Genomic DNA, 24,173 nt, shown 5'->3' with positions numbered 1-24,173 from the left:
ACATACAGTTAATGCAATACAATAAATAATGTTATATAAAGTGACAAACCTGAACTAAGCTGTGAGATTCTTGTGGTGAATTATTGTAACACAAAGACCTTTTTGTTTTTGCTCCACTTTCTTTGTTGGAAAGACAAACTCGTACTTTCTTGTAGAAGGAGAGACGATCCCTGCAGGCTGGGTTTGTTTGCTATTGATCTCGCCAAAGATCATCCTCCACTTACATTTTACTCCAGAGGACGTCCGTGCAAAGCTGAAACTACTCGTGCGGTGGTTTCAGGCTTTATTTTTCGCCCCAGTTATTACATCCTGCTTGACATGCAGACTCTCACAGTGATGCAATCAATAGAACTGTCTCCTTAACAAATTTCAAACGCATCCACTCTTATATCAGGTGTAAGAACCACTTCTATTGGCATGTTGCACTCGCTGGTCATTAAAGCTGATCCGGCAGATTTTTAAAACACATTGATTGTGTAGTGTAGCATGTGAGTTTACTATTTGAACATAGCAGATATGACGCAGGTCTCGCTCGCACTGTAGAGAGTTCAAGGAGTGTAGAAGCTTGTTGCTGCAAAACAGCAATCACCACTTGATATTCAAGACAGGCTTTTGCGTTTACAGCAGCTCTTCGGTCGGCCCTCTGATGTCAGACACACAATATGTCCCCCGACATCACTGCTGCATTGTTATTTAAAGTACCTTGACGGGTAGAGTGGCTCCTTGTTATTCAGTCCTGGACCTTTCCCTGTTCGAGCTGCATAAATACAAATAAGCCCACATTGTTTCTGATCCTCCGAGCTCGCAGCCAGCGCTCTCCACTCAATGTGCTCAAATGCCTGTGTTTACATTGTGCTTATTTTCACAGTGACTAGTACATCAGCGTTGACTACATACCACAGTGATGAGTAGTTGGCAATACTCAAAACACAGGGCAAATCGGCACTCCACGCAGAAGGGATGATTTGGCCTCGGTTCATGGTGGCAGTTGTGCTCGCTTTAATGCGAGACGGCAGGAGAATGTCCAGTTTCCTGTGCAAGCGCTTTAAGTTACAAGACTTGACTTCGGCCCCATTTACACGACAATGTTTCAAGAGACAACGTACCGTTTTTACATTCTTGTTTCAGAAATGTTTCAGGTTTACACAGCAACGTTTTGAAAATGTCTTATTTCTATTGAAATGGCAGAAAAGCTGAAAAATAATGTAGTGGGTGCTGTTTGTTTTTTGTAGTGAAACCACACACACACACACGTGCACAGAGACCAATACTCTATAAACATTAACAGTGGGAGTACACAGACATTTGTATGGACAAACGACCAAGTTGTGATTGCTATTAAGGTAACCGTAAACTATAAAACTACAAAGTCCCTGGAGAATACAGGCTGGGAGTCATGACACTCTGGAGAAAACGTGTTCCATCTACTGAGCATGTGCAGAAGATCTATTTACCAGAATTTCCTGTCGTTCAGTCAGCGGATCAATCCCATCATGCTTTGTGACATGATCACATGATCCCACATCCAGCTTTACCAGGAAGTATTGAACATGATTTGTTTGCTGGTTGTTTCTTTAGAACTGAAACAGTGAAGATAATTGAGGAGACTTGATCATGTGTAATTGGACTCTGTTTAGAATAAAGACGGATATAAAGCATTTCTGTCCGAATTAAGCTTTTTTTTTTTTTTTTTGATTAGTCTTTTACTTCCATTGTCTGTTTCCATGTAAACCAGCTACTCAGGAGGACTTCTTTAGCTCTTTGTCAAGTTTATTCATTTTTCTCAGATGAATAAGGGTTATTTATAGCGTTCATGGCCTCGGGACAAAGTCTCAGGGAGACTTGGTCCTGAAGGCAAACAACATTATTCTTCTTCCATCTGGCTATTATTTAATCTACCAGCAGTCCATCACTTTGGTATGGCAGCTATGTGTTGTCAGGCACGCTGCTTGTTTTTGGTGGAGAGATTGTAGCTCAGTATCTTTGAGAATCACAATGGCATTTACACAGTCAGTTTTGTGCTGTTCAGGACACACCAGTTTCTAGTCTGGTTCTTATTGCGTGTTTGTGTGCAACAATGTGATGGCACATGTGAAATTAACTCATCAGAGCCTCTGAATGCGTGCTGTGAGTCTTTAGCTCTTCATCTCTTTATAGCACCTCTAAGCCTAATCTCAGGCCACCAGTTGTTTCGGTTGCATGCACTAACGTAATAGTTTATCTTCTGTTAATACAAGATAATATCTCATTTAATGTGCGGTTGCCTGTGAAACTGCTTTGTCTTTACAGAGCTGTTTTAGAAACAAAGCTTTTGTTCTTCTCTTCTCCCCTGGATGTGTTGAAAAAGCTTTTTTTTATTTTTTTTTTAAAGTGCTCCAGTTTATAGTGGTCATGTTAACATCTAAAGCCAAATGTGCTATCGTAACTCTTTCCCATGTGTCAGCCTGTTGGCTTATGTCAGTCCTTTACTAGTTCTCAGACAGGGGAAGGCCCTGGCCGCTGCGTTCTGCCCTGATTCCAGGCATGGCTGGTGTTAATGGCTGTGGACTGCTCAGAGGCAACCCCCCCCCAAAAAAAAAAACAGGTGGCCACGAGGAAAGTTTTAACAAGCCTTCAGACATTAGGATTATCAATGTGCAGCGACAATCCACATCTAATAGCTTTAGTGGCACACAAATGGATCTTTTAGCTCACACACACACACACACACACACACACACACACACACACACACACACACACACACACACACACACACACACACACACACACGGCCTAAATGTGCTGTCTGTCCCAAGTGAGCAGCCTAAACCCCCTGCCAACCCGGCCAGTCTTCAATGTACCACCTAAGACGCTTAATACTCCCCGTAATTGAAATGGGATTTCTGGCAGGGTGACTCGTCTCCTCCCTTCAGTCTTCACTCTACATCCACTGTCCCTTAACGTTGCCTTCCCGTGGTTAATGCACCAGAGTCCGTCAAGTATGTTATAGGAAAGCCAACTACATTTGTTCTTGCAGAGCTCTTGTATTTTATGTACATAGAGTGTTGGCCACATGTGGTAATTCACGGGGGGCACACCTGTACCTAAATGTTGGCTGATACCAACATTTAATCTGGTCAGTCGTCGCTGCTTAATCCAGATGGTGGTTTGGTTGCAATATGTAAAGAAGCCTAAACATTCCTGTTTCCTGCAGCTTCCTACATTTCTTTTGAGGGGTAACAATAAGTGTTCCCACTTCATATATTCCCAAGAGATATATTCTCCACAGCAGGTCCAAGGACGACCTCTGGGTCTTCTCACCGTGAGACGTGCCTGAAACACTTCGTACTGATCAGATACTCGAGGCGCTTGACCAAGTCATAGATGGTTAAGCTCTTCACTTTATCTGGAAGAGTTGAGGTGAAGACAACAGATCTTTAGCTGGAACATGATTGTTTGGTCTTGAGTGAGGATATGGACCTACCGGTCAACACAAAGCTTTACTGAGCGGCAGCTTCACTACAAACAAAGCCACTGAAGTCCGTCGCAACCAAGGCATTGCTGCAAATGCTTGTCCAGATCTATGTGCTTGCTTTTGCTATCATACGTGAATAAGACCCAGAGATACTTGAACTTCTCCACCTGAGGTACAATAAAATGGACAAAAAAATGTGGCCACACCTGTTAGTTACTCAACCAGTTGTTGTAATGATACTCTCTCCACAGGGGTATAAAATCAAGCACAAACCAGACATTTTGGACAACTTTGTTACGCTATTTTGAGAAGGCACTTTTCTATTCCAACATGAATGGACCATAAAAACTGGTTTGAGGAGTTTGCTGTGGAAGAGCTCGCTTGGCCGCTATAGAATTCTGAACTTGACTCTAACCAGCACCTTTAGGAAGAACTAGAATATTATGAGCCTTTGCAGGACCTCATTAGTGCAGAATGAACATGCACAAATTCCCACAGAAACACTCTAAAATCTTGTGGGAAGCCTGGATGCTGATGTCACTGGAAAAGGGGGTGATACTCCATGGACAGTTGGCTGTATGGACTCTGTCCATACAGCTTAGGTTCTTTTGTCTGACCTGAAGAACCTGAAGAAGGTAAAACAAAGTCTCTCAATTAAGATTATAGCATACTCAAATGAATCCCTGGTTCATATGTGTTTGAAATGAGCTGTCTTGCTCTCGTCGTGTGTACCAATTTATTAATGTCTAGGAAATTGCCTCGCTGGCTGAAAAGAATGAGAATATATTCTCAAATTTCCAGAACTAGTTTGGTATGAAACAAATGTGGCATTCAAAATTAATCACAGTGGTTGTATCGCACCAACTGTGGTTGGAATTTGAATTCCTGTCTCAGAAGTGCTGCCTCAGTGGCCCTCCAGGGATGTTTCTTAACGGCGAGCAGTGTCTGTCCAACCTTCAGGAATTGGTGCAGTCATGTTATCATCCAGAGTTGGAGTGTGTTGAGACCTCATTACAATGCAGCAGCCCTCTACGCAGATCTATCAGGGGCAAGGGTCACAGTTCTGTCCCAGTCGATTCAAAGCCATCATCCCTCTTCTCACCCGCTGGGCTTTGACCATGTGCAGATATTCACTGTCACATTTTTTTCTATTCTTGTATTGTCAATACTTTGGTGGGGATTTTTCAAACTTTACTGTGTCCTGTTAGATGTTGTTGAGCCCAGGGAGGATGTTGTGTTTCGAGAATGGTTGTCAGAATGAAAACAATCATGGAAACTCCTCCATCGGGAAAGAGTAAAGGCGAGAAGCTGTGTCCTACACAGAGGTTCAGGGGGTTGAATGTTAAAGGGGCACTGGGGGAAGATGGGGAACTAAAGGCTCATCTCATCCATCAGTGTCCCTGCCCAGATTGTGTGAGACGGCTGCTGTTGATGTCCATTGTTCCCTGACAGGCCCTGCCTCTTCATTAATGAACTCCACCATTGATTTGTGGTGTAGGCCACTGTGTGCTGCTTGGGGCCAGAGTGTGGTGGGAGGGGGCGAATCCTCACAGCTGTGTTGTCCTGCTGTCACTTTCACTCAGAGAGGTGACCCACTCTTCTTCTCTGCAGGACAATACTTTAACACAAGCTCTTCAGAGGCTCTCGGGGGGGGGGGGGGATTTTAGGCTTGTTTAAACAACATTCTCAAGAGAAAACGGCAAGCTTTTTCTGCCTTTTGGTTGGTTTACACGTCAACAGTATTGTGACTGTCCAAGGAGTACCTTTAGAGTGCAAAGGTTCCTCGTTCTGTCTGAAAATGAACATTTTGTGAAATATGTGGTACTTTCACATGTGAACTATGGTTGTATTTAATAGTTTTTCACATGTGAGAGTAGATGGACCAAATTAACAATAGAGAAATCGGATTGTTTGTGTTGGGCATACTTTAGAATTTAACAGGTCATCTTGAACAAAGGAGCAAAAATACACCGTCTTTTGGACACGTGGAGGCGCATTGCTTCCATAATGATACTGAGTGGGCCTACACCGTGAAGGACAGACAAAAGGAGCTTAAACATTGTACTGTTCTTTGCACACGTGGCTGCATTACAAATAAACGACACCAACTACCATTTTCAACATTTGTCCTGCATGTTGATTGTTAGAAAAAAAATTGAAAGATCAGTTAGTTGTTCGATGCTGGAAATACACAGTTGAGTGATGCTGTACATGCTCTCATAACGCCACTTTTGCCATCAGAAAATAAATAAATTAACCAAACCAAGAGATCTGAGGTTATTCGATGACTCCAAATACCCCACAGGTGCAAATGTTAGTGTTTGTGACGGTCTCTCTGCGTTTGTCCTGTGTTGACTTGTCCTGGGTGTACTCTGCCGTCGACCATTGTTAACTGTAGCAGTCGTCAGACGATTTGGTGTTGTGAGACTTCAAGCTTGAAATTTCTGATATTTTAATAAGGTTATCTCTGTTGTTATACCATTCAATGATTACTTTCTTGTCTTGTCATGGTCATGCAACCTCAAAGAATCTATTATCAGGCAGTTGTCTGGGAAAGGATTAATGACACCGTGTGTCTGTGTCCAGGCAGCTCTTCTTGATCACTATACATCGAGGCTGGACAAGCAGAAAATCGCAATGTTGTGGACGGGTTTCATCTTTTCTATATACTCTCATTCTACAGGCCTAAAAACAATGATTATTCACTCTGATTTTACCAGCACACAAAGTGTGATTCATGCATTGTCTTTAGAGAAAGTACAGTTTATGATGAAAGGAAGGCCTTTGTTTTTGCTTTTAAGTCCACAATCCCACAACAGGGTGAGTGAGTCTGGCTCTTTGTTGTGTTTGTGGTGTTTTCCAGGAGGAAGCGGGTCATCTTGAACTCTGTCTTTCTGAGGCTTTCACATCTCGCAGAACTGTGTGGTGACTGTGAGGCTCTTTCCCCATGGCACCAGGCGTCTGACACCGTCTGTTTGAGGAAAGAGAGACTTTGAGGTGAAGTCGGGAGTTTTCTTCCTTGTCAACGTGCAGCACATTTGGTCTTTATTTTCAAACTCCCTCCGAACTTGGTTTTATCAGCCTCCCGCTAGTTTATGAACTTCATTAAGTACTCCCCTCAAAGTTAGACCCATTCTTTTTAGCGGGTTTTAAATGTGATGCCGTCAGGTCTCTGCTTTGATTGAACAAGTATGTCCTTGTTAATGCTCACCCTTCTCTTAAAGATCTTTTTTATTGTGGCTGAAGAAACTGGCAGTGCAGTGACGCTAACAAGCAGAAAGACTCAACCATGAGGCCCGTTTGAACATGTGTTAGAAGCAAGAGTGGTTCTGTGGAAAGTCACCTTGATACTCTTTAGAGACAAATTGCACATGTATAGCTGGCACTATGATGGAGTGCAGCTGTCCGGCCAAACCAAACGGCAACAAAAGCTGGAGCTTGCTCAGTCACCTTGTAAAATGTAAAACACCCTTAAAATCACTTCAGCACTTAACATGAAAGTTTTTCTCAAACACTTAAAGCTGCAGTTGATGCTGTCATCCGCGTGTGATTTCTGGCAGCTGGCAGGCGAGGCTGTGGTCTTTGTAGTGCTCACAGAGGAGCTGTAAAGTGAGCTGCTGCTCAAATACCACAAGACTTGTCCTGGATAAAATGTTTCAGTAACTTTCAGTCGGGCAGAAAACCCGAGCAGACACGGACCCAAACCCTTGCTAATGCTGCTACTTGCTAACAGTCAGAAGTTTAAGGGTTGAGCCAACAGTGGACAGTTGGTTTTACAAAGAGGGGTTATCATTAACCAGGGCTGTTGTGGAGGGGGTAGACGGGTTGAATGAGTCTCTCAGGGCCAGGACTTTAAGTAATTGATTTCAATTAATTAACTACTGAAAAAGTGAAGGCGTTGAATTGTTCATTTTTACACTACACATGAAATGTTTCTCAGTGTATCTGAGAAGGTTTCTTAGAGTTCATATGATCTTCCTGTCGTCACGCTATGTTTTCCGTGTGTTCAGTGTTCTGTCCTTTTTGATAAGTGAAATGTAGTTTCCATTGATTTTGTAGACGGTCTATAGCAGGGGTGGCCAACTAGTCAGAGACCACGAGCCACAAAAATGACAGTGGTACTACAAATAGCCACATCATACACGTGTGTGCTTACAGACAAACTCCCTCCCTCACACAAACAGGAAATGACATAAAATGAAAATCCATACATTTTCTAAACTAGATTTAGTTTCAATAACAAAGTATGAAATGTTTTTGTCTTACTGATTCAGTAATAATATTTATCAATAAAAATAACTGAAATTGAAATTCTTTCAGTGTCACAGTTTGTCTGATATTCTGTGTTCAACTGTGGTTTGACAGTTGGGCGTCTGATGCTATCTTTTTCAGCTCGTTGTTTTCTTTAATGTATGTTTTTTTGCACGTGCAAAAACTGCAATATTCTAAGCCACTTCATATAATGCAAGTGTCGTTGTGTCTTGAGTGTTTGCTAAATGCTGGGAGTAAGCGGCTAGTTAGCGGCTTGGCAGCCTTGTTGTTTTGTTCTTGCATAGTTGCAGCCCACAGGAACCGTTTGTTTCCTTTAATGAAATGTTTGCAGTTTGAAGACAATCCCTGCTCCGTCTTTCAGCTACAATACTGATGCAGCAGAGCGTCGGTGTGGAAAGAGGCTACGCTAACATTAGCAGCTAACGAATGTGAGGATGAAATACTAAGTGGAAAGTGTGGGTTCGAGCACAAAAATGTTTATTTTTCTTTCAAACATTGGCATGAGATTAAAATATGATTTGTGTGGTAATTAATTACAAAGCCCCTTAATTAATTAGAATTAGATCCATTTTGTTAAGCGAGCCCCACCACCAATGGCTCCTCATAATGGTGCTTTGCATCAGACAAGTTTGATCTGATCTGCTATAGCAATTTGTCACCATAAACTAACCACAAGACTCACTTGTTAAGTTTAGTGAATACATAACGAAATGTATAAGGTAATACCTGCTTCCTCTACTATAAACTGACATTTTTTGCAGTTAATGATTAACTCTGCTGGTCCACACTATGATGATGGGTAAAGGTAGTATAAACTACCATATATACAAGGAAAATACAGTTTCAATATGACAGCAATGCAGTTGTATTACATGCACCATGCACACTGTTTTATAATCCATAATTGCTCCATGGGCCCCTGCAGGCTGCTCATTGAGGATCGTAGCACATTGCCCAGGTCTGTTTCACCACAAGTCTTTTTTGGGGACCTTGAGTCAATGATACACCCCTGCTGACACACTGCACATCAGCTTGGAAATACATGGCTGTTTCTGTTAACAAGCTCCTGTCAGATGGTTTCAGGCACAGTAAAAAAAGAAAAAACTCCCTCCCCATCATTTTCCGTCTCACACCTACAGCAAACTTGCATGGTGGAGCTTTCCATGCGGCCTGAGGCCGGCTGAGTCCTCATGGAGAAACCCTGCAGCCTGTTAGCAGTCGGCTCCATGGAACCCACTTCTCTCCAAATATTGACTTTTCTCACTCGGCATGGAGACCAGCTGAATGAAACACCTCAGAGTGTTTTCCGCAGCTTTCCCCCCCCCCCTAAGCACATTGATCGCTTTGATGCATTTGAATGCAGTCAAAATCAAGGTTGTACCAAGAAGTCTGCTGTTTGCAAAAAAACAAAATGAGTCTCGGAACCGAAAAGCTTGGAGCAACTTGCTTGGAGCAGTTTTTTTTTTACTTTGGATTATACCTTCTTAATAATATCTCATGGGCTGAACTGCATTTTTAACATATGTTTCGAATGAGTCACAGCTTTTTCGCCAATGTTGAGGTATGGCGAGTTCCAATCCTGTTTACCCTTACTGTGCTGCCTATGGAGCTGCAGACGGCCGGCAAACAAAGCAGAGCCTGCAGCCGTTAGACTGGCGCACCTGCAGTAAAGCAGACGTGATGATACTGCTTTTTCTGGTTTTAATTACTGGTACAAGTAAATGGTAAATATATTAGACTTCTATAGAATTTGAGCACTCAACTTGCACAAGATATATATAGCGATTGGCTGCCAAGTATCGTAGAAGCACTCAGTGTTTCTCACAAAGACAATTTGACACCTGGTTCAGGGATTGAATCATCCACTTTGCAAGACATCCTCCACTATAATAGTGGAGGATGTCTGGCCTTTTCATGAGGTCAGTTTATCAAACCGCTTAACCAAACGCCATGCGAAGTAACGGCCAGTGTCAGCAGGACTCAGGATTTGCATGTTCTTCTGGCGGTGGAAGTTTCTGATGTGAAGATTAAACAAACGGGAGAATAAATTAAATTTGTGTCACTCAGGGATCCTGTTCCAGCGGTTACTTTTCCTCCAAGCAGTGCGGCTTCACCTCACCACAGCGCTGAAAGAAATATGATCAATGTCAAGTCAAGTCTTGTCTGTGATTTTCATATCAAAACCAAAACAGGTTATTACCATGCTTTTCAAGAATTCTGTTTTATCACATGCCTTATTAGTGTGAGCAGATTTCTTTTAAAGCTTCTACTACAGATTTGATCACTTTTATTTTCTTCATGCGACATGGTTTCCAAAGACTCTCTTGCTCCATTATGACTGCAGAAACTTTCCCCAAGTACCAGAAACCATCACAGGAACTTTTTCGTTCGGCTGATTCCAGGATGTAGAAGTCGTTGCAGTTAATTTCTATCCCTGTTTGTGGGGGAATTACTTTTGAAATGTTCAGAGACTGTAGAGGTTTATTCTGCATTGATGGACATACAGTATCTGATTGGAGTTGTATCATATTTCACCCTCCATATTTTCTTCATTTTTTTTATTGTGCTTTGGTCAAATATACTCATTTTGTATCCGTCTCGCTCCTCTTTTCCAGTTTCATCATAATTAATCCATTAATAATGCAATTTAACCCCCTAAACTTGGAACAAGTTGCTTCAGGTTGCTTCCTTCAGGTTTACTGTCAAAACCAGAATGTTTGCATCTTCATCAATGGTCTGGCGTCAATGTTGTTGAGCAGTTTTTCCTTTAGCTGAATTTGCAGAATACTCCCAGGACTTCAAGACAGTGGGCACAGGAACTGTTGGTTCTCAATGTACCAGGTACTTTCAGTTTAAATGTGAGTTTTTACTTCCTCTGAAGTGCAGGTAGCCGCAACAGGATATTCCAGTTCTCAAGAATGTCAGTTTTATCCTGTGTGGTGTCCATGTCTATGTTGCCTTCAGGAGGAATAAATGAAACAAATTAAAAAGCTTGGTTTAGACGTATACAGCGTATGTGGACGTAGTTCTGGGTCTGCAAACTATTGTTTGGGTGTAGTGCCAGTGTTGTTAAGCTGGTAGCAGCAGTCACACTGTGAGAAGTGAGACTACGGTCTTAAAATCCTGATAATGTCTACACAACCCCAACCTTCTGCAACCCCCTCACCGTGCGACACGTATTCAGGCCCAGATAAAATATATTGCTTTAGGGATGGAGATTACTTGGTTAAATTGTTTAACGTCTGTTCTCCCGATAAAAGGTGGATGCAAGCCACTATCACAGATTCTGTACCCGCTCATGCAGCAAGTAAATTGGATAACTGCCTCCCAGACTGCTGCTTTCTAATTCCCTGATGTCCACAGTGTGCTGCATGCTGTTTTCTATCTCCACTGCAGCACAGGAAGCTTAAATGGTGAGGGGAGATATAAAGACACAGATGTGTGTGACAGCTTTGAAACAGTGTGTGTTGATGGTAATAGAAATGCCCCAGATCGAGGGGGATTGCTTAGTTGGTCTTTTGTTAAGAAGTGTGTGTAGTATGTTGACGGGGCCTCTGAGGAAAGTCTTTCCAGGCAGACATGCTGTCATCAGCAGATAGTTAACTGGCAGGAACAATGGGGCCGGGTCTGTGTCCTTCTGTCAGTCACTCCAGTGTGCAATCATCCAGGAATGTCTTTCTTCCTCAAGACACTGGAGAAAAGGTGGAAACGATAAAACGAGTTTGTTTGACTTGACTCTCTTTCACTGGTGGCCTCACTCTATTAAAAATCACCACCATTGCAAAACGGGAACTTTATCTTTTGTGAATAGTGATTATAATACTTAATACCAACTTAGAAAGTGCATACTACTGAAAAAAAGAAGTGAACGTTATCACATTGAACTAATACCGTGCAGCTCTCCACCTGAGCCTCAGTAGTAATAAATAATAGAATGAAGCTTCTTTTGGAAAACTTTGTCCAACTGGGCTTGCCATAAACTTTAGTTCAGTCGATTCTGCTCTCTCTCGATGTTTCGTAAAAAACATAATTCTTCACCCCATCACATCATTTTAGGAACCATATCATTTAAAACCATTGGAAAATAAATAAACAATGCACAGAATATGAACAAAAAACATGCATTTGGTAAGTTATATAAAGCCATATCACATTTTATTAACACTGGTATATTGAAGTAAAATAAATTCTAATCAGGGATGCATTATACCAACATCAAGTATCTGGTTCGATACTGCACGGAGTACTCGTTCTCGTAAAGAGATCCCTGATACAACCCGGAAATGTCAGCAGCACCTATGCAAGAGAGCGTGAGTGATGTCTGTGGTTTGGAGATTACTTGATATGAATGCCAATGACAAAAATAAGAATAAATTGAGTTCTGCCAAAATCTCAAGAGGAGGAGAAAGATAGTTTGTACAACGCCAGCAACTGGAGACATTTGGAGCAGCAGAGTTTGCCCGATGTCCATCATTAGTTTAACTCCCCAGATGATCCAGGAGGATTTTACCCCGAGCTGTGCTACATGCTACATGCTAAAGCGTTTTGAGGCTCACACACCAGCGATGCTACATGCTACACAGGATTAAAGTATGACTGATACACTCATCACACAGCGAGCTCGGTCCCTCCGTCTGCAGCCTACAGCAGTGTTCCCCACCCCATCCTTTTTTGCACCATGTTTTTAAGCAACATGATTTTCATCGGGCTGGCAGGGGGGTGTATAATCGGAGGTCACATGCATAACAAAACGCAAGTGCATCATATATAATTTAATTATTACTCATTGAGTGTAAATATGTCTATTTTTTTTTATTCATTTAAAAAAAAGAAAGAAAATTAAGTACTTTAATTTCTGTTATCACGTTGTAATTTGTATAATATAACACAACCAGACTCGGTGGAATCCTGAGCTCGTTTCCTTCTGGTTCTGATAGGAGACAGTGAAACCCAAAGCTGTTCCTTATGTCCAGTTTACGCCATATGTAACTTGGCCTCAACGTTCTGTGTTTCACAATTTCATTTAGTTATGGTGGGAGGCGAAATGGGAACCTGTGCCACCTTTTGTGCCGCAGTCTCTCCTAAAAGTTCACCACAGGATTATCTTCACCCATAGCAAAGAGCTTTTTTGCTTTAACAATGAGATTCGTCTCTAAAAACGAGGCTCTCATGCCAACACATGAAGTTGTGGCCTTTAATCACTGTTTCAGTCTTTCCTGTTCATGTTTTTCTTTCTAAACACCCCAAAGGTTTGTCTTTTAACCACATTGGTCTCAATGTGGTGACGTTGTTTGTGAGGGTTTCATGACTTCGTTGGATCGCTGCTCCCCTCACATTATGCAGAGTGGATTGTGAGCTTGTGAGTCACCTGTTGCGGTAAAATCGTAATTTAAGTCGGATTCTTGGTGTTTTCTTTTAACTGTCGCTCTCTTTTTCGTGGACTTCTGTTGTTTAATTCTTCGCCCTTTCAAGAAGCTCTTCAGCGATGTTTGCTTTACGTTAGTTTGAGGCTTAAAGCTTAAAGTGCGTAAAGCTCTAAAGCGCTTTCTGATTGGACTCCCAAAACGCAATGCAAGTTTTCAGTTTTCGCACTTGAAAATCTTGACGTGTAAACGCGACTTTAGTCTCCTCCTGTGACCCCCGACAGGGTCCCGCACCAGGTGTGGAATCGCTGCTTTAAAATACTCTTGGATTACAAATGAACTTGATTTGTGTTTAAAATCGAGCTTAATGTCAATGTCGGCTTGATTTTTCTTAAACATAATATATCTTTTTAGATTAGCTCAAATGTTACTAAAACATCTGGATGTTATCTTAATGTTTTGTTGTATTTTGCAGAAAACCGGATTACCAGTTTGATCTTAAATCGAGCGTTAATCAGAGCAACAGTATCTTGTTTCTCTGGCATCTGTTTATGAGTGACATCAGATGTTATCAGTCTGAATCAGGCATATTGCAAAGGACAGGAAACACTCCACAATTCAGGAAATGCACAAAACACAGGAGAAGCAGGACCTCCGACCCCGCTCTGTTAGCGGCCGCAGCAGATGGTCCTTGGCTGTAATCGCCATGAAGATGAGGACAGCGGTGATGAAGATGATGCCACGCTTTAAGACGAGGATTAGTTTCATTCACTTGGGCATGTCCTGCTGGTCCAGCCGTGTGTTTAAAGTGGGGACAGGTGGAGAGACAGAGCCTCTCCTCCTCCGTCAGCTTGCAGAGAAATGCTGACCCAGCAGTAATGTCAGATGAAGTGTGCTTGTGAAGCGGCTCCAGGCTCGGACTGAGGCCGCCCCCATTGTGTGAGGATTCCGCTCTGATCCGGCCGTGGAATTCCCCTCTCACTCGGAATAGTTTCCAAGTGTAAGGCATCTAATTCTGAAGCCGTACGAGAGCTACAAACAAAGTTCTCAGATGAGATTCACTTTGGTCAGATCGGGAGAAAAAGCCTGAGTGGAAGCGTGTGAACGTGATTGATGTGTGTGTGTTGTGTTGTGTTCAGCTGGTTTGTTACGTCAGCCTGAGACACTGCACTCTCACAGGGTCTGCTGGAGCGTGGCTCTTTGTGTGTGAAGGCGGCAGAGATCTCAGTGATGATGTCTGTGCACGTGTGTGCGTGCACGGCTTCAGCTGTCCAGACAGGCCAGTTACCTGTTCCTGTGGAGGTCAGTGAGGGTGTAGATGAGCCACGCTGCCAAAACGATAAATTGATGGAAGACTTTTATTGATGGGAGAGCTGAGTGACCAGTAACGGTCTGTTTTTTTAAGAAACCTTCACTGAAACTTTAGTAGCGAACAGATCCAGCACAGATTAAAGGTCAGAAATAAACATCCCATTGTCATTATACCCGCTGTGACTTTTCTGTGTGTTACGCAATTTCCAAACTATTTGAAAAAAACTTAATAAACAAGCTTCTTTTGAGACGGGCAGAGGCTCAAGAGTTTGTTGTTGGACCCGTTACCACACCCACTATTTTCACTTCAGACACATCATGTCTTCTATGACATATTAAATAAAGGTAGCAGTAAATATACTGTCGTTTGAATAACAGTTTATTTATTATTATAAGCTTTACAACTTAATCTTTTTCATCTTTCATTTAATTTTTTATTTAGAACGTGCTCAAATTCAAATATCAAAATCAACAGTGCTCGCTTTTAGTAAACATGCATTTAATAAATGTGATGCAAACAAGTATCCTGTGAAACCATAATAAATGTTTCAGGGGGTCTGGTAGCAGAGACGTACTATAGGTTTGGATTTTAAAGTAATAGCCTAAAGACAAGGATCTGCAATTTCTGGCCCTGGAGCCACATGTGGCTCTTTGACCCTTCTGTAAGTGGCTCCCTTAACCATTCACAAAATTAGACCTAAATAAATATTTTATCTTTGGCTCAACTAAAATGGGGAAAAAAAGCTAATAGGCACAAGAAATGGGGGAAAAAAACTTCTAAATTATCTTCTTTGGGAAAAAGATAAAACCAACAACCCTAAAATGACTAGGATTTCTAAAAGGAAAAGAAAACTTAAAAATGGGACACACACACACACACACACACACACACACACACACACACACACACACACACACACACACACACACACACACACACACACACACACACACACAACTGCTTAAAAAAGCCAAAATGAGTAAAATAAATGCTGAAAAAGAAGTTTGAAACATCTCAAATCTTAAGATAAATATATATCTCTTACCTCTTTTATTATGCTTTTCTTCATTATTTGTTTTAATGTGTTTCTTTCATTTCTTCTAAAGCTTTAATGTATTTATTTATTCTGTATTTCTTTAATTTAATTTCTTTGTAAAGCACTGTGAATTGCCTTGTGTTTGAATGGTGCTCTATAATTAAATTTGCCTTGCCTTGCCTTACCATGCTAAATTGGCTTCATTAATGCAACATAAGACACAGTTTATGTTAATTTATCAAGACTATATCTGAGACTTTAGGAGTTGTGTGAGCCTCATTTTAAAACGTGTTTTTTGGCCCCAGTTAAATTTTAGTAAGTAAGTAACAAAAACAGCTTTTTTGGTCCTCAGGGTTGCAGAACCCTGATCAGAAGTGTGTTCAGTCTACACATAAAGTCCATTACTGCTTGGTCATAGTCGGCAGCAGGAAAGTCTCAGTGACACAAACGTTGTGCACCATTGTGGCGACACAGACACAGTGGTTGGAGTTTGCAGGATTTGAAGATTTGCACTGAGCCGAATGTTTCCTAAATCTGTTTCACTCAGCGTGCAGATGGTTCAACCCCCTGCCATCCTTAAATCCAGCCAGTCAAACTCAGGTGACCAGCATTAACTTAATCAACTTTGGAAAGAGATTAGCCACCTTTAAGTCCAAATTTCGACGCACCAGACAAAAGGGCTAAATATGGCATAATCGGTTATAGCAGTGTTTACATGGATACAAACATTGGAATTGAAAGTTCCGATATGAGAATGCTTCATGTAAACACATCTAATAGACGATTCCCAACCGAAGGGGCCTTTAATATCCAACCTTATCCCAAACAGTCCATCCACACTCGTTCTGACCTTGTTTCACTAGTTGAGATGGATTTAGTCACTGACTGATTGTGATGATATTCTTGATAAACCTTCACTTTCATCGGATCACTTTATTGAGTGTTCATGTAAACGGGACGTGATCTCAGTCGGAGAGAATTCAATCAGGAATTCACCGTGTAAAATCAGCCATGGAGCTGCTCGAGAGAATATTTTCTCTTGTCGATGTCCCCAAAGTAGAGCTTTCCGATCGGAACAACAACTGACCTTTGTCTAAGCCCCGCCCCTTCGTTACCGTTGCTAACTGGGACAAGCCGTCGCAGCTGACTGCGTGTTCACGACGGCAGCTGTCAGTGTTGAAGCCATACTGCAACAGGCGCTGGGCAACTTTTAGAGCCATCAAGAATTTATTTTGTCCAGCAAGGTCGGGATTATGCAACGGAAGGCTTTGCGCAAAACTTTAAACTGAACGTGGATGAGAAATAGCTGAAGATACGGAACTTCACTGTTCATCAGGTAAGCTAGGTGGCTAGTTTAAGGAAGCTCAGAGCTGCTCGCGTTATGTGATTGATGACGAGCTTGCTAAGACTATACAAGACATTGCCTAACTTTGGAACAAATGTAGATATCCTTGTTTATAGGAGACGTTTGTCCATGTTTGTGTGGGTTTTGAAAATGGGCTAAAGTAAACCTTGTTGCTTATCCTTTCCTTTTGACTAAAGGGGTCATATTATGCGAAATTCACTTTTTAATGGTTTTCCAACAGTAATAACCGTCCCCATACCTGGAGTGATGCCCCAGAAGTGAAGGAATTCTGCCAAGTGTCTCCCTGGCTTGTTTCAATTTTTAAAAAGTGTGTGCTTCAATGAGCCAATCAGAAATCGGACCCTATACAGTGTCATCGGGGGTTTAGCCAATCCCAACCAAGGGAGACCCTCCCACAATTAGGCAGCTCTGCTCTGGCACATGGCACCACAAGATGAAGTACTTCCTCCTCTTTCCAAGATGGGCATGTGTGGGCGGAGCCAGTCCAGCTCACACGGACACAGCAGATTCTGAATGTATCTCATGCGAGCCAAAGTTCAAATGGCTGAAAAGCTGGATTTGGGGCAATAAACTTTGAGTAAAATGTTTTTGGACCAACAAGACCCATGTGAAAGTGTTGAAAAGCTGTAGAATATGACCCTTTTAAATAGTTCTAATGGTTCTCTACAGAGATTTTGCGCTGAGAATGTCCGAATCGACTTTTCCAGGAAGTTGGCAGTTGGATGCTATTGGTTTGGTTGCGTTCGGGGGCAGGGCTTAGCCAAGGACAATTAAGATTTAAGTTTTTTTAAATAGTGTCAGCAGCTTTCTCTGCAGTGTTTTTAGAAACGACTGCATCGCCAGCACTTCTTAAACTCAAGCAGTTTTTATTTCTATGCTTGTGCTTGGACACAAAACATCCCTTATCTGATCAAAACCAGTTTGGGAAGATTTTTTGGTGTGTGTGTGAAAGGACTGCTTCTGATCAGTAGGCCTGATCCAGAGCAGGGCTCTCTGAATGTCTCTCATGCATAGTTTGAGTGGACGTCACAGTAAGAATGTTGAACAACAAAACACTTGACTGGACTGAAATTAGAAATGCACAATACAATTTAGCATTAATTAACATACAGACTACACATATGGAAAGAGACAGACAGAATGGTGATGAATTATTTTACCATACACTGTACGTTCATACACTGTACGTTCATACACTGCGTGTAACAAATCTGACCAATCAGGGAGACATTCTGGATTACAGCCCCGCCCACTAGGAGATGTCGGTGTGTGAGGAGAGATTAAGTGTGTGTTGTGATGGTGGAAGAGACATGGACGAGCGAGGACAATCTGTGCAGAGAAGAACACGAGGTTCATGTCTACGACTTATTCACACAAGGTTTTCAAGTTGAAACACACAACTGTTGATGTTTGTTCAGTGTTTTCAATCCCTGAAACTATGCGACTCTTTGACTCCAGCTTCCAGAGTGCAATGCATTTGATGAGCAGGACAAGTTAAAGATTCTGAAACACGTTCTACAAACGCAGGTGAATCTCAATAAAAAGACTGTAACGTCATCTGCACAAGTGTTTGTGGTCATCACAAATCACATCGTTGATACAAGACTCAACATTATGGCATCTTGCATGTTCCCCTGACAGTCTGCAGTCTAATTGATGCTCTGCGACACTCAGCTACTATAACGCACCTCAGCAGCTGACCCGTGTGTGACCATTCGTCACCACCGTATAATTGAGCAGATCTAAGAAAGAAAAGGTTTTTGTCTTCTATAAAAACTGTTTCCCACATATGAAATCCAAAGGTTTGCTTTTGCATTTCTCCCTGAGATTGCATTAACTTTCATCCATCTGTACATTGTGTGAAGGAGTAATCAATGCTGATCTGTTGTAAAGCCTGTTACGCTGAGTGCTCTGATGGCTTCCATTCTCCGTACTTAGAGTAGATGTAATGTTTCAGAGCAGAGCCGGAGGTGATATCAGCTCCACTAAGAAAACACCCAGCTGGAAGCCTTTGTGTGGTGTGATTTCTTTGGCAGAGCAGAATGAGATGGAGGTCTGACTTTTTGGGGTTGTTTTGAATCTACCTGTGCAATGTGAGTGGGACTCGCCCGTGTGACTGTGTGGGGTCTAAGCTACCGCTGGCTGAGCCAGACACGGCTAATGGGATAATAGCACATGTAGCAGATGAGTCATTTAACTGGAGCTGAAGGAAGCAAACCCACAGTTCTCAAATCCTCCTTTTACTCTGCGGCTTCTTTTAATTTGGTCAGGCCCTGCTGTTAAAAGGCTTGTAGCTTTATTTTTAGCACGTGTTACTTTTACCAGGCCCTGCTGTCAGGAGGTGTGCTTCTGTAAACACATATGTGGAGATTTTAGAGTACAAATACGACCTCAGAAGGAATTAGGTGGATGAAAAGGCCAAACTTCAGGAGAAAAAGCTTGTATTCAAGTTGAGGAAAGGTTTACTGTGATTGCACTTCATTACTCCCCGTCAGAGTCATTGGGAAATTTTAAGTCAACAAGTTGTTGCTCAAACCAACATCTTTGGGTCTGCATTGGTTTTCCCCGACCAGCGTGAGTGAGGCCAATCACAAATACTGAATTTAAAGCAACAAGCATTTGTAATGGATCCAATACACCTGCTTGGTGTATGTATACTTCTTTCACTGTATAAATTTCATGCTTGTGGTCATGTCGGCTCTGAAAACTAATCAGCAATTTTTATAAGTTATTTTGTTTTCTATTGAGGAATATTTGCATGGAGAGGCATTTCAGTCAATTTATTGCTTGGTCCGGTTGTTGGACACACAAAAACAGACTGATAAACATTAGCAGTAGAAAAATACTTCAGGGGGGAAATTCAAGGTGTCCAGCACTCATCACATCACAGCACTCAGAAAATTCAAAGATACATACATTCAAAGATAAATAAATGATTAAGATGTAATAAAAACAAGGCATTCAGTAGCGTTAAATCCACAAGGACAAAATGAAAAATGTAGGATCCAGTTTTAGTTGTTGATGTACATCTCTAATATCTTGTCAATACCTTTCTGAAGGAAATTCGTCAATACACTTGCGTCATTACACAAACGTATACGTATTTCCAGCATTTAAATTTCGTGAAACATCCTCAGGTTTGTTGATCTTCCTGTCACGGAAACTACCGAAGATTCCAGGGGCATTGTGTCACAAGATCCCACTTGAACACACGAACTTGCAATTTTTATAACGCCCTTTTAGCTTTGCATGAAACTGTTTCTGTTCACGATAAGCAAAATACTAAAAACACAAATGAATTATTAAACCTCTAACATAAGTCTGGGTTTTGTTAGAGTGCAGGTCCACCACTTTGAGAATTTGAATATTTCTAGAAACAAAGTTGTAAACTTGAACAAACATGAACAAAATGGCAATAATACACAGTAATATACAAGCGCGCACACACACACAGAGTATACAGGAGAGGGCAACCTACTGTTTTGCTGCAGAATTACTTGTGTGGTCATTAAATTCGGCTTTACAAAGTAAAGCTAATGACTTTCACTTTCTCAATCAGCCATCGGGAAACTTTTTCAAAGTGAAAGTTTCTGCCTTAATATCATTCCACTCGGTATTGTGCTGCTCTGTAGTCACGGTGCTGCGCCCAGACACTGCACATGCTGCTCCAGTAAAGGAGTAAAAAAAAAAAAAAAAAACCCTGAAGTAAACAAAACTGCGTTAATTACATTAAATTAAGTTTCAAATCAATTATTTAAATTAACATGTTAGTTTTGACAGCACTTCTTTATTTATTACCAGGGAGGTTATAAAATCACCTGCGTTTATTTGTCTGTCTGTTAACAAGATACCTCAAAAACTAATGTGCTGACTTTTATTTTGAAGTTGTGTAGGTCGAGTATGAAGCGCTTATTCAGTTGCGGATTTCGGGTGGGAGCGCTCGCACACCCCGTCTCGGAGAGAAACCGGAGCGTTGTTTTCCGCACTTTCGATTGTCCAAAACATCCAAAACAAGTCAGAAAGCAGAGCCGACGCTTCCCCCACAGAGAGACTGAGGACTCTCCTCGCTGCAAATTACAACACAGTGAAGCTCTGCAGAAAAAAGATACCGGTACTGGCCGGGCCCAGTATAGTATCGTTTTAAAGGCGACAGCACCGGTATACCGAACAACCCTACATGCTTAGCGTGTCACTTTAAATGACAAGTGCATTGTGGGAAATGGAGTCATAGCATGTTTTGGTTTTGGGAGGTGTGGTTTGTTGTTGTCCTGTTGCGCTCCGGTGCCATACTGCAGGTGTGTGTGAAATGACCGATGTTAGTCCAGTGTGTGCTAAAAGAGGAATAAACTATCACAATTCTGCAACCATCAGCGTCTTCCCTTCTCCTCCATCCACCTCCTCAAACGGATGAGCCTCTCACTGCGGCTGCTTCTTTGTCCCACCAGGATTCTGTCCAGAGGATGGTTAGAATTGTCATGATGGCTTTTATTCTGACCCTTGTATGATACTTTACCACAGTTGTCACAGAGTCCAGATGCTTTCTAAACACCGAGCCTGCTTCTGTAACAAGCTTCCCCAGACCCTTGTTATTGTTTATGGTGAGGTCCAGTGCCGTCTCCTTGGTCTTGGTGGTGTTGAAGAGGAGCCCGTTCTTACCGCTCCGATCAGTGAAAGCCTCCACAAGCTCCCTGTATCCTTCTCCTGTCCACACGTCACACAGGCCACAACAGCAGTATCGTCGTAATACTCGTGAACGTGGCAAGACTCTTGAGTTGCTTTTATAGTCTGATGTGTAAAGAGTGAACAGGACTGGAGCTAGAACTGCTCTCTGTGGAACTCCGCTGCTCCACTGCAGTGTCTCAGAGACTCGGTTCCCCGTCCTGACAAACTGCGGCCTTGCAATCAGATAGTCTGTAATAGAAACAAGGAGACACACTGACAATGGACTGACAGATGGACACTTTAAATACGGACGGACGCTGGACCCTGAGCCGGAGTTTAGTCCCGAGAGACCTGTGTGGCCCTGCTGAATCCTGACTTTCTGTTGAATACAGACCCACTATTGGCCGCAACATCGAGTACAGTGACAGCACACAGATTAATGTGACCTTGGCTTTATGAGCTCACTCTTTCATTAGGCCTGCATGTTATCTTTCCTCTGCTGAGTTCTTGCAGTGTAACTGTACACCCCAACAGATTGACCCCCCCCCCCCCCCCCGGCTCACACTTTATAGGTTGCTTCCATTGACAAGAGTGAAAGAGCACATTGTCATCGTTCTTGTCTTTTCTTTGAGCTGCGTTCTCTTCATGTTCTGACCGCCCTCCATCCTCTGATACTTCATTTATCTGTCACGTTCCTTTTCAAAGTCTCCACTGTCTTTTCTCTCTCGGTCCCTGTTGTGTTGGAGTGGATGAAACTCCAGTCTGGGGAAAACTGAGTGCTGCAGATATTAAAAACAGAATGAATTTATGGATTTAATAAGTTTTGTCATTCCATCCCGCTCTGTTGCAGAGAGGAGAGTGTCCACGAGGGGATGTGTACAGTGTACGCGTGTGTGCTGATGAATGGGAACCTTTGTGTGTCCGTGCTTTCGGAATGGAGAGAGATCTGATATGCGTCGGTCAGATGGGGAGCAGGGCCGCCAAAAGTGGCGCCAGCTTTGGCCCGTTGGGGCGGACAGAGTTAATAAAGCCCCTAAAAACTCATTTCCTAAAATCCCCCTCATCCCAATAGACTGGCTCACTCGTCACCAACATAGTGGTGCTTTGTTCCAGCTGGACGTTCAGTGTTTGCAGTGATTACTGAGCCTGGGCCTGGTGCAGTGGAAGGAAAGTGTTGGTGTGATGGTGGTTATTCATGTGTGTGTGTGTACATACACATCAATACAACACTGCCCGTATTATAACACACACACACACACACACACACACACACACACACACACACACACACACACACACACACACACACACACACACACACACACACACACACACACACACACACAGAGCTAATGAGGCAGGTCAGGTCTATTCTTAGCTTTGTCTTGAATAATACATTGCACACAGTGAGAGTGGGGATAATGTACTCACACACACACTGTACACACCACATGGTGGCATGCACTCAGGACAAAACAGATCATTTAATTCAGTAAAGCACAAATGAAGCCTGTTCATTCAATTCAACTTTATTTATATAGCACCACATACAACACAGTCATGTCTAGGTGCTTTTAACAGAGAGAAACCCATCAAATCAAATTAATAACGCCTTCCTTCTGATTCGCCGCCCTCTCATCAGACGTTCGGATAGTGCACGCACATCCTATGGAGGTCTTTATACAGTATGTTGACCTAATTAAAGATTTTCATAGAATGGGCAGAGGTGGTCTAATTTAAAAGCTTTTGAAGCTCACACACTCCTCTCATGGTCACTATGCAGTTTGATGGTTCCTTGTTTGTAGAAGTTGATGTGAAGATTAGAATTTAATATGCATGTTCTTGCACAAACATAAATTCCAACCTTCTGCTGAAGGATATATATCCACACAGCAGATTAAATAGAAACATATTCAACCTTTGAAGAGTAAAAGACCAGGATTTAAATATGCACCTGTTTGCTGATGATACTGCCTTATTCTCTCATCATTTCTCTGGTTCCCTGTTAACAACCAGTTCCTATATCTCAGCTTGGGCCACGTTTACACGACACTGGTGTGCAGGTCCACTGTATCCACAAAGGTTTCAAACCGGCTCCCAAGGTGGAACGTTTCTTTCATGGTCGCGATTCCCTTCTGCAGAGACTACACAAGGCGGCGGAGTGCTCTTACTGCGCATGAGCATACCCACACCATCCACCCCACCTTTGTTAATAATTCTGTCTGCTCATGCACCTGTAAACAAACATGGCAGCCCCCGTAGTGGTATGACTCATGGTCCATAGTCTAGTTTTTTAGTACACATCAGTAGTTTTATAGTGGAGACTCACCCCTAATAACATCCGTTTCTTCATCAGTCCATACCAATGTGGAGTTCTCTCGATTTTGTTGACTTTTATAGTGTATTGTCCTCATGTTTGTCACATGTTTGTGTGGTTTCATTACAAAAACAAGCGACGGCACCCTCCCGTGGTCCGCCATACTAACTACGTCATTGTCTGTGTGTCTGCTGCTGCAGTGTAAACGCACCCCCCCTTTTTTAACGGATGAGGTGTTGTCACATTGAATGTTGTTGTGTAAACGGGGCCTCAAATGTCACAAATAAAGTGAATTAACTGCATCAGCAACAATCACAAGGCTGTCAAAGGAAGTAGTGAAAACAAGGATGTAAAATCTGTGTACGGTCGTGAGGCTTGGACAACATAC

The 24,173-nt window shown here is 42.3% G+C and overlaps 1 protein-coding gene across 1 annotated transcript in view; it reads left to right on the top strand.

The window, feature by feature from the left end:
* asap2a (ArfGAP with SH3 domain, ankyrin repeat and PH domain 2a) overlaps positions 1-24,173 on the top strand; it is a 71,615-nt gene that overhangs the window by 4,297 nt on the left and 43,145 nt on the right. The gene's annotated exons all lie outside the window — the stretch shown is intronic.

Source organism: Lipophrys pholis (assembly GCF_963383615.2).
Source record: "Lipophrys pholis genome assembly, chromosome: 14".
NCBI lineage: Eukaryota > Metazoa > Chordata > Actinopteri > Blenniiformes > Blenniidae > Lipophrys > Lipophrys pholis.
The sequence above is the reverse complement of the archived record's forward strand: the minus strand, read 5'-3'. Positions and strand labels throughout refer to the sequence as shown.